Source organism: Oreochromis aureus, linkage group 13 (genome assembly GCF_013358895.1).
Source record: "Oreochromis aureus strain Israel breed Guangdong linkage group 13, ZZ_aureus, whole genome shotgun sequence".
NCBI classification, from domain to species: domain Eukaryota; kingdom Metazoa; phylum Chordata; class Actinopteri; order Cichliformes; family Cichlidae; genus Oreochromis; species Oreochromis aureus.
This window is the reverse complement of record NC_052954.1, coordinates 32364000-32379008: the sequence shown is the minus strand read 5'-3', so window position 1 is coordinate 32379008 and position 15009 is coordinate 32364000. Positions and strand designations below refer to the sequence as shown.

The window sequence follows — 15009 nt, the reverse complement described above, 5'->3', positions numbered from 1 at the left end:
AAAACTTTATTAGGATATTTTATTTTGGGTTATTACAACCACAGAGGACAAGGGACCGAAAAGAAAAAAACAAAGTATTGATTGTGAGAAAGTTAACAGAAGGACAGAGGGAGAAAAAAGACTTTAAAAAAAAGAAGGAAAAAGCAGAGAGACCACAGCATGATCTCCATGAGTCTGTATCGGTACTTTGACTTTCTCCTGCAGAACAAAACATGCAGTTCGATATATTTGTGATGCTAAACTGCCTGCAGAATGTCATGTGACAGCTGGGATAAGCGCCAGTCAACAACACCAAGAAGAGATGGAATTTCATATAAAGACATCTTAAACTCAAATATTAATCATCTAAAGAGCTCTTGCAACATTTGTATTTTGTATGATTGCAGTCATTTATTTATATAAATATCATGTTTAGTTTTTGTTTTATCTTTTACATTTTTTTAAAGGACACTTTAAGTGTCGCATAACAGTCACAGTAACATTTGAATTTCCTCTGATCCAGTCAGTTATGGGTGTAATGTATTATTAATAATATTCTTGTTAAATGTTGACATGGTTGTGCTTAGGTTGTGGTTTTTAAAGGTTCAAAAAAGTTTTTAGTCTTTTGTAAGTTGGTTAAACTTCTTTGAAGCTGAATTGGTCAAATAATAAAATATCATGAAAAAAATTAGTTTTTTATCTTTTTTATATAGCTTTTTTTTAATGACCAACAGGCCATCATTTGGCTAGTTTCATAAAGATGTCAGCCAGCATAAAAATTTACAAGAAGATGACTAATCTATTGGTGTGGTCAGTGACCTCAGGAAAACCTACGTTGATGCATTTATGGTGTCAGTTGATAGGCTGACTGTACTTTAAGACTTTAAACCATCAACCCGTTACAGAACCATATAGAAGTGTCTTGTGTCTTTTCAAGACCATAGTCATGTAGGGTGTTTTATGTAATTAATAAAACTTCGAATCTCTAAATTTAACTGGAAGCCAATGAAGGGTCAGAATCAGCATACTTTATTGATCCCTAAGGAAATTATCTGGGTTAAAGTTGCTCCAAGAAGAAATTCTAAAACAGTGACATATTGTATTTAAACAATACAATATGTTAAAGATTTAAAAAATGTAAGAAATAGCACTAATATATACAAAACACTTAACCATAAATATAAATAATTAATACAGGTGATTATAAGTAAATATCAAGAATATTGATAAGAATATTACAGAGTAGAAAAGAGCGTGTGTAAAAAGGATGTAACTGTTGCAGTGTTTACAGGTGGAGGAGTTGTACAGGGAGATGGCCACAGGCAGGAATAATTTCCTGTGTCGTTCAGTGGTGATTTTCCGTAATCTCAGTCTCTCACTGAGCGTGCTCCTGTGGCTAGCCAGCATGTCATGGAGTGGGTGGGGGGGTATAGTCCAACATTGTCTTTGTCTTGGACAACATCCACCGCTCTGACACCACCTTAAGACAGTCCAACTCCATCCCCACAACATTATTGGCGTTGTGGATCAGTTAATTTAGTCTGTTGGCATCTGCAACCCTCAACCTGCTGCCGCAGCATGCAACAGCATAGAGGATTGCACTGGTTTGGATGAGACTTTCCAGGGTCTTCATGACGGAGGAGGTCAGTGCCACAGGCCAGTAATCCTGGGGGCCACTGTTAAGTGGCGTCTTTGGTACAGGGACGAGGCTTGATGTCTTCCACAGCACTGGGACCCTCTGTAGACTGAGACTCAACATGAACAGTTTATGAAAGACTCCACAAGCTGGGGGGGCACAGGCCTCGAGAATGCGGGGACTCACTCTGTCTGGTCCAGAAGACTTGCTCACCTCCAACAAGCTCAGTCACAAACCTGTAGTAGACAGTTCAAGAAAGTAATTATTAATCTACACCAGGCGTGTCCAAAGTCCGGCCATTTTTAATTGGCCCTCAAGTAATTTTGTAAATAGAATAGAAAATGGCCCGCACTTCAACTTTTGCTTGAGTGTATTGCACTTATTAGTTTTAACACCAGGGGGAGCTGCTGTTGATCAAGGCAGTTGCTCCACCAAAAAGGACAATCACAGAAGAAATTTACCCCCAAATTACCAAACATGGCAGAACCAAAGAAGCGAAAGGTAGAAAGTGAGTGCAGAAAATTTCAGACACGGTGGGAGAGTGAATATTTCTTTAAAGAATTCAAGGGGACGTGTGTCTGTTTGATCTGCACTGAAACTGTGGCAGTTATGAAAGAGTATAATGTACGACGTCATTATGAAACCAAACATCAGGTCTATGCATCCTACACTGGTGCTGAGCGAGAGCAGAAATTAAAGCAAAGGGTAGCTCTCCTGCGGGGTCAGCAACAGTATTTTTTTCGTGCTCAAATTGTCCAGGAAAAGGCTCCAATAGCAGCTATGAGGTCGTTTGACTCATCGCAAGGGCAAGCCTTTTTCAGATGGAGACCTCATAAAACACGGCCTCGTTAAAGTCACCAAAATAATGTGCCCGGAAAAAGTGCAGGACTTCAACAACGTCAGCATGTCCAGAAATCCAGTTGTGCCACGCACTGAAGACTGTCAGCCAACATTAAACTGCAGCTGTCTGATAAAGCTGTGCTTTTGATTTTTACTCCATCGCATGCGATCCGAGCACCGATGCCACAGACGCCGCACAGCTGCTAATTGTTTTGCGGGGAGTGGACGAGAGCATGAGCGCTTTAGGTGAGTAAAAAATATATTCCACAGTACCGGTGTGTTACGACCCGTCTAGGGCCAGGCCATAACATGAGCGAGGCACTCGCTTCCCCCCCCCCCCAAGACCCAAGCAGCCACAGGAAACAAGTCCGTTCGTTAAAGTGTGATTTATTTACATTAATCTGCAGGTACACATGCTTCAAATATCAATAATGCGCATCAATTCTGTCACTACCCTGCTTTTGCGCACCACTTTCTTATATGCGTTTTTCTTGTTAACACACAGAGTACACACCGCTGTGCACAGCGCACGCACATGCAAAGTCAGCTGATCTCATCTGATGCAGATCTGCTCCTTGCACTCTAAAAAGTGTATTTCAGCTGTAGTTGAAGTTACGTAAAGTTCGGAGTTAGTTTCATTAAGATTTCTGCTTTAGTGGAGCCAGTCTACATTTGTGGAGTATATCAACTTGTTATTACGTGTTGTTCCCTCAGTACACATGTAACCTGCTATTCTCATTAGAGTCAACCTGCATCAATCAGGTTTCTCGTGACGCAGTGCGTCTGATGTCATGACGTCTCCGCCTTCTCCAGAATTTTCTTGCCAACTTAGCGACTTTGTCGCTATATTTAGCGAGTTTTCAGACCCCCTAGCGACTTTTTTTCTTTTTTTCTATAAAAAGTCGCTAAAAAAAGACGTGAAAGCGCGTATCGCTTTTACTCTCAACAAGCAGCGGGTGCTGTAACGCAGTCAGTTCTTCTTTTAATCTTTTACTCTTCTGCTGTTTTGTGGATCACAAGGTTTAAAACTACTTATAAACACACACAAACACAAAGTAACTCCACCAGAGTGCCTATTTCGGGTCACTTTTGCCGGTCCAAGCCCGGGTAAAGGAGCAGGGTTGGAATTGTGACATTAAAAAACAATAATTGCTAAAAGAAATTTAATTTGTAGTTCTAAATAAACTCTAAATGCATTTAGGACGTTTTTACTCACTTTATGTCTCTTCCACGATGTTATTCTCTCTCCAACAACATAGGTTACAATTATATTAGCGTGACCAATTATGCAAATTAGGTGATGACGTCATTTAGCGACTTCTAGCGACTTTTAGGACAGCCAATAGCGATTTTCCTTACTGAGGAGTTGGCAACACTGCCTGCGGTTGAGACCACCATTTTGAGAGGCACTTGGCTGCAGGCAGGACCTCGTGAACAATTTGGTCAATAAGGTAACGAAGATATTACTTTTTCCATAGTCCTTGAAGGTAAGTCAAATGTAGAACACATATTTTAATATATTAGATATAAAAATATTCCAACTGTATTGTTTGTTAAGTGTTTAGTAAACTGACCTGACCAAACCGCTATCATTCAGCCCTGCTAACAGCGAAATGTCAGACCTGTTGGTAGTTTGTGCTTGGACATGTAGGTTAAGTTAGTAGTTTGCCGGCGGTACTCTCTTGTTTTAATATCGTAACGCTAGCTTAAAGTTGTGTATTCATGCAGTGTGTCGGTGTTGGCTTACTGTTAGTTATTCATTAGCATTAGCACATTATGGCGGCAAGCTGGGCCGCGGTTCTCTTCAGACTACGTTACTTCGGGCGCGCGCATTTATACACGAGTGGTTGTTCGCAGTATGCCTGTCGGCGCGAATAGTTCATGCGGTCACGGCCACGGGTGATGTAGGAGGTAAAGTTTAGCTGTGGTGGCTCCAGGAAGCATGCATTTACTGCCGCTTGCATTGCTTTCAATGTACATGACGTTAAGAAGGCGAGGAGAAAGGGTGCGTGCAGCGCTCGTACACGCACGGATCAGCCGTGTGAGAGGGAGATGGTGTGCGGCAGAAAATCAAAATTAGAAATCATAGAAGAAAGTATTACGCTATTGAACACAGAAAATACAGCCATCAGATTTCTTGTAGTCCTAGCACACTTCTGGTCTGTGTCTGAATACATATATAAGTACATAGATGCAGATGAACACTGTAAACATGATGAAAGATCGACAGACTAACTCGAACATATCTTTAATCTTTAGGACTTTGGGTAGCGCTTCCTTTCCTTCCTGTCAACCTCTCCAGAGGGGTGTCTGCTGATGGCAGAAAGATTACATCACCTCTGGTTGGAACCCTGGACAGTGCCACAACCTTTGGCTTGGTGTCCAATGTGATGCCCCATCGCCACCTTCTGACCTAACTTCTTCTCAGCTCTGTGACTACTTCAAGAGGGGCATTCCTGTGTGGAGGCGTGCCAGGCAGGTCGTTTTACCTGTGAACTTGCATGCACTTTCACTTCATCAACAACAAAGGTATGCAAGTTCAAATTAGTAATGTCTCATTTAAACTTAATTCAGTTTTACACTGAACAGGAATCGGCTTTATATATAAAACAATTGCAAAAAAAAAAAAAAAAATGTACCTATGGGCATTTGGGTTTTGTTTTTAAACTTTTGTTTTGAACTTATCCCTTTAAAATCTAATTAGAGAGGGCTGGCTACATTTGATGAATACATTTTGTGTTTAAATGATTCGCTTTGTGTTGGGCAATGTGGCAAAAGCTGAGATGAGATCTAGTCTCATATCACCATATTGATATATTGTAATATTGCCCAACTCTCCCTCTGTGTTTTTCTCAAATTATTTATATACACCCAGTAAAGCGTGTCTCTTTGTTTCTCCAGTGCTATGCTTCATGTGGAGATGCAAGGACTGTGGGACAACATTAACAAAAAGATCTGAATTGCTCAAACACTACAAACTGATTCATAGGCATTACGGACGAGGCCACTCATATCCATGCACTTATTTAAATTGTGCATGTAGGTTCAAGGCTTGGAACGCCCTACTGAGCCATCTATCAAGAAATCACCCTGCCCAACAAGCAGTCTCCAAAGCTGCGTCCACATTCACTTGCCATATTTGTGGCCATAATCAACTCTCCACAGAAAGAGAATATTTTCAACATATCTATCAGCATCTTAAAAATAAGGAGACTGTAACATGTGCGTTCCAAAACTGTGAATATAAAACCAATGTCTATGAGAACTTCAAAAGTCATAAATACAGAAAACACTCTGGTACAGTGAACACATTTAAGCCTGGAATAAGTTCTGTTGATGAATCTTCTGCCAGTGTTGCCAGTGATATTTCAGATGTGGAAATTATAGAGAGTGATGTAAATTTAAATTCTGCTTTTGACAATGGGTATTCTGAAAACTTAGAGAAGGATATTGAGCTTAAAATTGCTTCAGTGCTCCTTAAGTTGGAACACATCTTTCTTGTGTCTAATGCAGCTGTAGATGAGCTTTTGCAGGAGTTAAACTATTTGATTGGTTCTGTTTCTGTGGCGATTACCCAAAAGACTATTAGCCAAATATTACAAGACAGTGGATGCCAATTTGACCAGTCAGTTGTTGAAAAGCTAGCCAGTGTACTCTGTGAGACAAACCCTGTAAAAAAAGCAATTGAGATAACGGTCCACTTTCCAGTCCTTGGAGACGAAAAGCATACTATAAGAGCCACTTTAAAGTAGTGGAACCAGTGGAATATATACTTGACCGAAAAAATAACAAGTCATTCCAATATATTTCAATTTTAAAGTCTTTGCAGCATATTCTTGACTGCCAGACAATCTTGGATCAGGCTGTTAATTTGAATACTGTAGATAATCAGCCTCAAAAACTTCTGTGCACTACAAAACTATCTTCGATGGTGACTTCTTCCATGAAAATGGACTGTTGTCCAAGCAGGAAAGCATTTCATTGATATTATACATTGATGAATTCGAAATATGTAATCCCCTTGGTACATCACGGAGGAAGCATAAAATTTGTGGATTGTACTGGGTTTTGGGTAATTTGCCACCAGGCTGTAATTCTGCTTTAACCTCAATCTATTTGGCTGCTTTAATCAAAAGTAATGATCTGAAGTGCTATGGGTATGAGAAAGTGTTAAAACCTGTAATTAATGATCTTGTAATTTTGGAACAGAGTGGGATATTTCTGTCAAAGTTGGGCAGAACAGTAAAAGGCACTGTTCAGTGTGTTGTTGCCGACAACCTTGGTGCACACAGTATTGCTGGATTCTTTGAAAATTTCTCAGGGACATACGTATGTAGATTTTGCACTGCAGAAACATCAGAGTTCCAGACTATTGAAGTCAGAAGTGAAGTCTTTACTTTAAGAACAAAAGACATTCATGCAGATCATTTACGAATTATTGAGGAAAACAAATTGCCCAGTTATTATGGTGTGAAATCAAAGTGTATTTTGTCAAAGCACCTCTCACATTTTGATGTTACCACTGGGTTTCCACCTGATGTTGTACATGATCTTTTGAGGAATTGTTCCTTTTGAACTTGCGCTTTGCCTCAATTTGTTAATCAAAAAAAGTATTTCACATTATGTACATTGAATGAAGCAATATCATCTTTCAACTTTAAGTGGGCTGACAAAACAAATCGACCTCATCCTGTGGCTCTCAGTTTTGCATCCAAAAAGTGTAGGAGGGAATGCACACGAGAACTGGAGTCTTACCAGATTTTTGCCTTTGTTCGTTGGGCAGAGTGTACCGTGTGAGGAGCCTGCTTGGCACATCTTAACAGACTTGAAGGACATTGTTGATCTTGTTGTCAGTCCTGTTCATACTGAGGACTCCATTGCATATCTTGGTTTTAAGATCTCCGAGCACAGAATCAAGTTTCAAGAGGTTTTCCCAGATGTTAATCTTAAACCAAAGCACCACTACTTGGAACATTATCCATACTTGATCCGTAAGTTTGGGCCACTGGTTGCACTATGGACTATGCGATTCGAAGCAAAGCATAGTTTTTTTAAAAGAGTTGCAAGGAACATCAGATGCTTCAAAAATGTACTTCTTTCCCTTTCACAGAGACATCAGTATCAGATTGCATATCATTTGCATGCAATTAGCTTTGCCAAACCCCCACTGGAAGTAACAGATGTTTCCACTGTTCACATTGATGTTCTTAACAAGGACATCTCAAATGCACTGAGACAGAAGTCTCCAGATATGGACAATGTGTGCTTGGCTAAAAGTGTAGCATATAATGGACTAATCTACAAGTGTGGGATGATCTTGATCCACGGCTCACTGGGAGGACTGCCAGAGTTTGGTGAAATCATCCAAATGGTGATACTGCAGGACAAACTAATCTTCATTCTGAAAAAGCTTAGCGGATGGTATATGGAACACTACAGAGCTTATGATCTCAAAACATCACCAAGCAAAGAAGTGGAACTTGTTGAGCCACAAGAACTGCATGATACCTACCCACTGGCAGACTACAAAATTAGAGGATGCGTCTTGTCACCTTGAAAAGATATGTCCATGTTTAAAGGGTGAGGCCTCAAAATATGATAAAGTATTTTCTTAAGTGGGAAAACAAAACCCAGACCCATACAATACTAATGTGTTCTCAGAACATATTTATTTTATACTGCAAGCCAAAGTGGTGTGATGATGTCATTGGCAATTCATCAGTTATGTCATTTTTTTTAATGCAGGTTGCTGGATTCCAGTCAGTGAATGCTAATCCTATGCTCTCCCCCCTTCTGCTTCTCTTCTCTTTTTCTTCTTTCCTCTCCTTGTTGTCTCCTATATTCTCCTCACCTCTCTCCTTCTCTCTTCTCTTCAATGTCTCCCATATTCTCGCCATCTCTTCTCCTCCCTCTCCTCTTCGGTTTGCCTTCTCTCCTCGCTGCCTCAGCTGATCTCCACCTCTCCTCTTCATTTTCTCTCCCTTTCCTCCTCTCTTTGCCTTCTCTCTTTTCCTCTAGTTTGACATTAAATTCTCCTAATTGGAAATGTCAGTGGTTTACATGTTGATCCTCACTAACTGTGCTTGTGCTTTGTTCTCAGACCACCATGGCTGGTTCAACACCTGCAAGACTGAAGGTGATTTTAGGAGAGAACAACATTGAAAAGCTGACTCTTCCAAATGGCATCCCAGAGTCACTTGAAGACCTTCTCAGCACGATAAAGACTACCTTTGGGTTAAAAGGTAACTTCAGACTGCAATACATTGACCAAGACTTTGGCAACGACTTCTTCAATCTGAATTCTACCACCGAACTTCGGAATTTGGGGACAATCAAAGTGATCCACCAGCAAACAAATCCACCTTTGATCAGTGCCGATCAGTCCACTTCATCTCTGTCTCTTTCATTTGAGTCTGATGACGGTATTTCGGTGGCATCAAATGACACAATTATCCTCTCATCCCTGAATCTATGTCATCTCGAACACAACAGTGGCCAGAAGACTTTGCAATTCCCCAATTTTCATATGACACAGAGCTACAGCTAGAGAGGGGGAATACTGAGTACCGTGTGAGCCAAAAAATGTTGACTTTAAGCACCCGAATGCTGTCTGATATCCTGAAAAGAGTTGCAGAAGAAATTTACCGTTACAAGGCCTATCCAGAGGATGCACATTTCTGCGCAGCTGCAGAGGCTCTTATCAAAAAGCACCCATGTTTGAAAGAACCTGGATCATTCAATGGCTGCTACGGTTGGAAACAACGACTGAAGTACAAAATGGCAAACTACAGGACCCAGCTGAAATTACAGGGGTGTCCAGAGCTGTGTGTAAACTCACTGAAATCTAAAGCTACTACAGATGCTTTCCTGCTAAAAATTGAAGAAGCCAAAACGTTCTGAAGCTAACTTTTATCCATCCTTTCCTACTGGTGAGACTCTGGACAGCATGGAAAAAAAGTGAGACTAGAACTTCTGACAGAGATCGGGATAAGGGACAATGAAAGGGTCATCGAGACAAAATGGCTAACACGCGTTTGCCTACAGACGACATGAGGTGGTAAACCAAGAACCAAGCATTCAGGAACTGAAGGACAGATGGCCTGCACTCTTCACACAGAAAGAGGTAAGAATGGAACTGAAGTGATCAAGTCTGTATGCTTCAGGATTTATTGCAGTTAACTTTCATGAATCGGTCATAACTTGATGTGGTTGAGATTTTATAACACTGAACTTAATGAAAGAATTTACATTTTGAATTTCCATACATGTTATACTTTTTGGGATATAGACATTTTGGCATACAATCAGTTTCAGCATTTTGTTCCATAATACAATATCTACTGTCATTTGTGTTTTGTTTTTAGATAAATACAGAGTTCCAGAGGCTCATGGCTGTTCCTCTTGAGTGGAAGTTCATGGCCCAGTTAGACATGCACTCAAGTCAGCTGATCAAAGTCATACGTGCCAAAGGAGGAGCAACACGCCAAAAGGTTGCGAACATCATGGACACATTGGACCAGGTAAATCTGTACCATCAAACAAGATACTTCAGTAACTAAGAGGGCTGTCAAAATATATCTGAATCCTTCATAAAGACAGTATGGGCAGGCCAATGCTAATCATGGCTTTCATATGCATGAATGTTTTTAGCGACTCAAAAATACACCACTGAACTCATCCCCTTTTCTTTCTGTAATGAATCTCTGGGCTTGTGAATTACTGTTTTTAAATAAAGTACATGTAAGTTAAGCAATAAGAGTAAGGATGTCTGTCTTATGAAATTTAGAGTTTAAAATTAATCAACATTTGTTGTTCTAGACTGTGGACATTAATCATCGGAGGAATGTGTGCTGAAAGCCCTCACCATCTTCCTGGGAGAAGATGCAGATGGCCTGATCAAGGAATACCTTGTAAGTTTCAACAGTTTGTCAGCACATCTTGTCAAAGGGACACAAAAAAAGTTAACTGTTAGAACAAACATAACACGTGAACCATAGTTGGATTGCTGACATGTATTTATTATCATGACCATATTGGACATTATGTAATTCCCAGCAACAACACATTACATATTGGATTGACTTTGTTTTAAGTAAGAAGGGCTTACTTGATTATTTAAGTTCAAAGGAATAGTTTGACATGTTGGGAAATCTTATCTTTCTTGCTTACAATTTGATTAGAGTCAGATTGATACACCTCTCTCTGCTGTTTCTGGTGTGTGATGACACCCAGCCAAGAAATAGCCCAGCACATAACACATATTGGTACATCACCCAAACACTTAATCACTGTAAGAAGTGAGGCTAATGATGATTTGTGTTTGTGTCTTGTACCCCTCTGTAGGACTGTGGAGCAGATGATGTTCAGAGGGACCTGGAGGTCATCATGGCAGTGTATGTGATTCGGAAGGAGGGGGAGGGACTGCAGGAGCCACCTGAAGACATTGGCATTGTCATTGAGGGTGTGGAAGTGTTGCATGAACTAACTTCGGTTGCCTCAGCTTGTGCCCTGCTTCTAGGTTTGATCTATGCACTCAACCTAGCTTATCCAAAACCCTTTCGCTTCACTTTTGAAGTGCTCCAAAAAATCTTCATGCAGCTTGATCAGCACAAGATGTCCCCCAAAGTCCAAAATCTGTATATCAAACTTCAAAGCTCCCAGTAATGGCACAGAACAATGACCAACAAATGGCCTTGTGCCATAATGCGAAGGAACAACTGTGTTTGGACATATAGCATGTAAAATATGTAGTCTCTTTTGGATGTTGGGCCTTTTTTATGCTCCAAGAGACCTCAAACCACAATTTAATGTGCTTTTATACATACTTTGTATGGTATTTTTATTTATTTTTAATTTTTTTCAGACATATTTGCCTTCGTTTCAAGGGAAAGGTTGCATTTCAGGTTTGATGTGCTCAGTTATACAACAAACTGTTGTGACATTCTAAAACTCTAAAGGAGTGTTTATATTTTTTCGTCCCCATTGGTCAGCTACACTGTTCAGATATTTATTCATTGGCTATAGCTGAAGAGAAGTTTCTGTATACTCTTGGGGCACTTTTTCATAGTTGACACTATATGTGTTGAGATTGATATTTGTGTAATACTGTGTTGCACTTTACACTTTGATGACAACTTTGTGGTCCTACTAAGCTGCTACTTGCATTTTGTGCATATGTGTTTTAAAAAGGACAAATGTGTAATGTGTTTGACCAAAAGCTGTGTTGGTTGCCATAAAGGTAATACTTTATTACATTTATACAATAAAGTATTTTAAAAAAAAAAACATTGGATTTTGAATTTTTGAAAAATATTTTCAGCCAACTTAAAATTTTGATTTAAGCTTTATTAAACTAAAATTTCATTTTAGAGTCACTACAAAAAATAATTTACACTAAACCACATTATTAGGTTAGCAAAGAGCAATATTTTACTTTTGGGTTATGCAAATTATTGGGTTGGAAAAACTGAAAACTTTAAGTTGAAATGTCTTAATTTTAAGTTGGATTAATGCAAAATGTTTATTTGACAACAATTAATTTATTAAGTACATGTAACTTAAATCAGTTGTGTTAATCTAATGTATTAACTTCATTTCAAAGAACTTAATTAAATTAGGTGTTACCAATTGAAATAATTCAATTAAGTTGGTTCAACTATTTTCTTTTTTCAGTGTGATCAAGTGACATTTGTCCGGATTTTTGGCACGAGTGGCGATCAGCACCGCGGCTGGATGGCCCGATTTACATACCCAGCGCAGCTGATAGTCACCAGAATAATTTACTAAAATTATTTGCACTCCTGTTATTAAGTCCAGTTCAGTCTGTTAATGTTGATAACGGTTTCAAACGAACGTTAATAGGTGTGCTGCTAAGCCTAAGAACTTAAATAACAAGCTCGAAATGTCCCCGTCCCATTTTCCCCTTTATTGTTTTTTCTCTGTGCTGTAAATCTTCTGTCTAAGAAGAAATCTGCTGCTGTTCTGAGAATGAGCTACCAAAGCTTTTTCTGAAGAAATCAATAAAGATCCATTTATGGAAAGCTGTGATGAAGGCAGTTTTGTCTTTAATTATATTCAACAATATAACATATTTGACCATTTTTAAGTGATTTTTCTAACTTTAATACGCTACAGTTAAGGTTATATACCTAATTTCTAGTAAGTGGCCCAGCCCCTCCTATATTTTTATGTATGTGGCCCTCAGTGAAAAAAGTTTGGACACCCCTGATCTACACAATAACTGTCAACTATAGAGTTTTTTGAAGAAACAGTAACAATAAAATAAAAATAGTTTTATTTACCTGCATGGCTCAAGTTTTACCAGCTCTGATAGAGTTAAAATATCTAGCTTGTGCTTTTGTTTGTCTAAAGCAGCAAAAACAGCCTCTTGATTCTTTAGTAGATGAGAAACCATATCCAGCACTGAATTCCACTATGTGGAAACATCCTGTATGAGTGCCTCTTTCTATTGTCGCACTCTTGTTTGCTCCTGATCCACCTATCTATTCCTGGACCCAGTGCAGGTGGTGGGAGACAGAAGGACTCTGGTCAAAGTAACATCTCTGATGGACAGTCTCCCACCCCATGCATGTAAATGTTGCTGAACTGCAGAGCTCCTTCAGTGACAGACTGCTGCATCCTAGATGCATGAAGGAGCATTTCCGCAGGTCCTTCCTCCCTGCAGCTGTCAGACTGTACAATCAGAACTGCTCCCAACAACCATAGATGTTAACATCTGTGCTGTAACTTGCACTATTTATCAACCGATTCACACTATAGCCAGGGGTTGCCTCTTATCTGTATTTAATTTAATTTAATTTAATTTAATAACGGTACAGTACTCTGTTTTTGGTAATCACTGTCCTTGATGTAAATATGTAAAAATTGTGTATTTTTCTTTTCTGTGTCCTGTGTACTGTTTGTTTGTATATGTGTCTTTCTTGCTGCTGTTACATCCAAACTTCCCCTTGTGGGACAATTAAAAGATTATTCTATTCTATTCTAGTTCCTCCATATTAGCAAGGCTGTCTCTAAAGCATCTAATTTTGCTTGATTTGAAAGCTGTTGAATTTTACTTGAAATAGTCTTTCTTCTACCACTGATAGTGGTCCACAGTCCAGAGCAATCCATTTTGCGAGAGGATTTGTAAGTTTGTCTGATGTTGATTTACTAATTTTGGTCCTGAAAAGTGTATATACACACACACACACACACACACACACACACACACACACACACACACACACACACACACACACACACACACACACACACACACACACACACACACACACAGTCTAGTTTGTAATTCAGCCTCATAAGGGAGTTTCCTCATAGCTTTTCTAATCTTCAAGTAGAAAAATGAAGTGAAAAGCTAATATTGTCTTTACTTACCTCAGGACTGCTCCCAGCTTAACTTGTCAGTAAACTCTGTAATATGTTTTTCAAAGAGCTTGAAAGGGGAAGTTCATTGCCTTCTTTACACCCCATTTCGTCACATTATGCAATTCACAGTCACGTATTTCAAATTCAAAGGCAGCCACAGCATGAAAATCAACCAGCTAGCATTCCTCTCTGTTCCAACATGTCAGGAAACAGTGATTCAACTGTGACAAGGTTTTACTTTATGAAAGCATCTAACTGGTTTAATACGAACAACTAAATATGTAACATCAATCAATCACTAAAAAAAGTGCAGAAGCTTTTTCTCTATCAACAACAGCAAGATACAAGAAGAAATTTCAGTGTCTGTGAAGACTGAAAGATGAACCTGTTTGTCTTCTTTATTATATTTTTAGTCTTCCTGACAAACTGCTGTGTATAAAGTTCTTGTAGCCACAGCACTTTACCCCAAAAATAGATTAGAAACTCTCTAAGCTACATCCTTCCTTTTCTCTGCTTCTTATCTCGCACACACTGACACATGTTGGAGAGATGAATGTGCAACAAATACATTTAGCTATTAGTGGCTGCTTTGGGTGTCTGATAACCTCAATCATTAATGTTCTGTGTTTTTAAAGTTTCAACCTGAGAGAGAAATAAGCTCCCTGCAGTAAAATTACAATAACTTGTCTTTCCAACTGTGCTGTTTCTTAAACCCAACAAAGTGGCCACATGAAACTAAAAGGAAAAGTAAGCAATTTATCTATGATACTTCTGATTTAAGCTTTTTTTGTTCTTTAAATTGTTAACGACCAAATTAGTAGTTCATATTAAACGCATAAAAACATTCATTTTAATCCATTTTTTCTTGTAATCTATCTTCCCATTAATGTTTTATACCAGTGAATTGAGTACTTGTTTCAGATGGTTGATAACATCAGTTTAACAGTCTTTACCTCTATCTATCTGCCACAAGGGGCAGTACCCTCCATGGAGAAGGAGGCTAGAGGGCAAGATCAAAGTAGCACGGAGGGAGGTTAGCCAACTAACGGAGTTGCAGAAAGGCGCGACAAAGGTGCATAAGAAATACAGCAAGCTGTCCATACCTGAGGCCTTGGAAACTGCCAAGTGATCGATGTAGCGGTTCCGAATGACAGCAACATCAGGAAGAA

The 15009-nt window shown here is 39.2% G+C and overlaps 1 protein-coding gene and 2 long non-coding RNA genes across 3 annotated transcripts in view; 2 read left to right on the top strand and 1 right to left on the bottom strand.

The window, feature by feature from the left end:
* LOC120443374 overlaps positions 1 to 687 on the top strand; it is a 5019-nt gene extending 4332 nt beyond the window's left edge. Inside the window, exon 4 of the mRNA XM_039621980.1 lies at positions 1 to 687. This exon is cut by the window's left edge and continues 1052 nt beyond it. The gene's annotated coding sequence lies outside the window, so the exon portion shown is untranslated.
* A 305-nt stretch (positions 688 to 992) lies between these two features.
* On the bottom strand, positions 993 to 14985 carry LOC120443387. The gene is made up of 2 exons (XR_005615404.1): positions 14944 to 14985; positions 993 to 1851 (listed from the first exon to the last, which is right to left on the bottom strand). It is a non-coding gene; the product is annotated as an uncharacterized LOC120443387 (long non-coding RNA).
* LOC120443382 lies at positions 9495 to 10931 on the top strand. Its single transcript, XR_005615399.1, has 4 exons — positions 9495 to 9578; positions 9820 to 9975; positions 10274 to 10365; positions 10799 to 10931. It is a non-coding gene; the product is annotated as an uncharacterized LOC120443382 (long non-coding RNA).
* Positions 14986 to 15009: the final 24 nt, after the last annotated feature.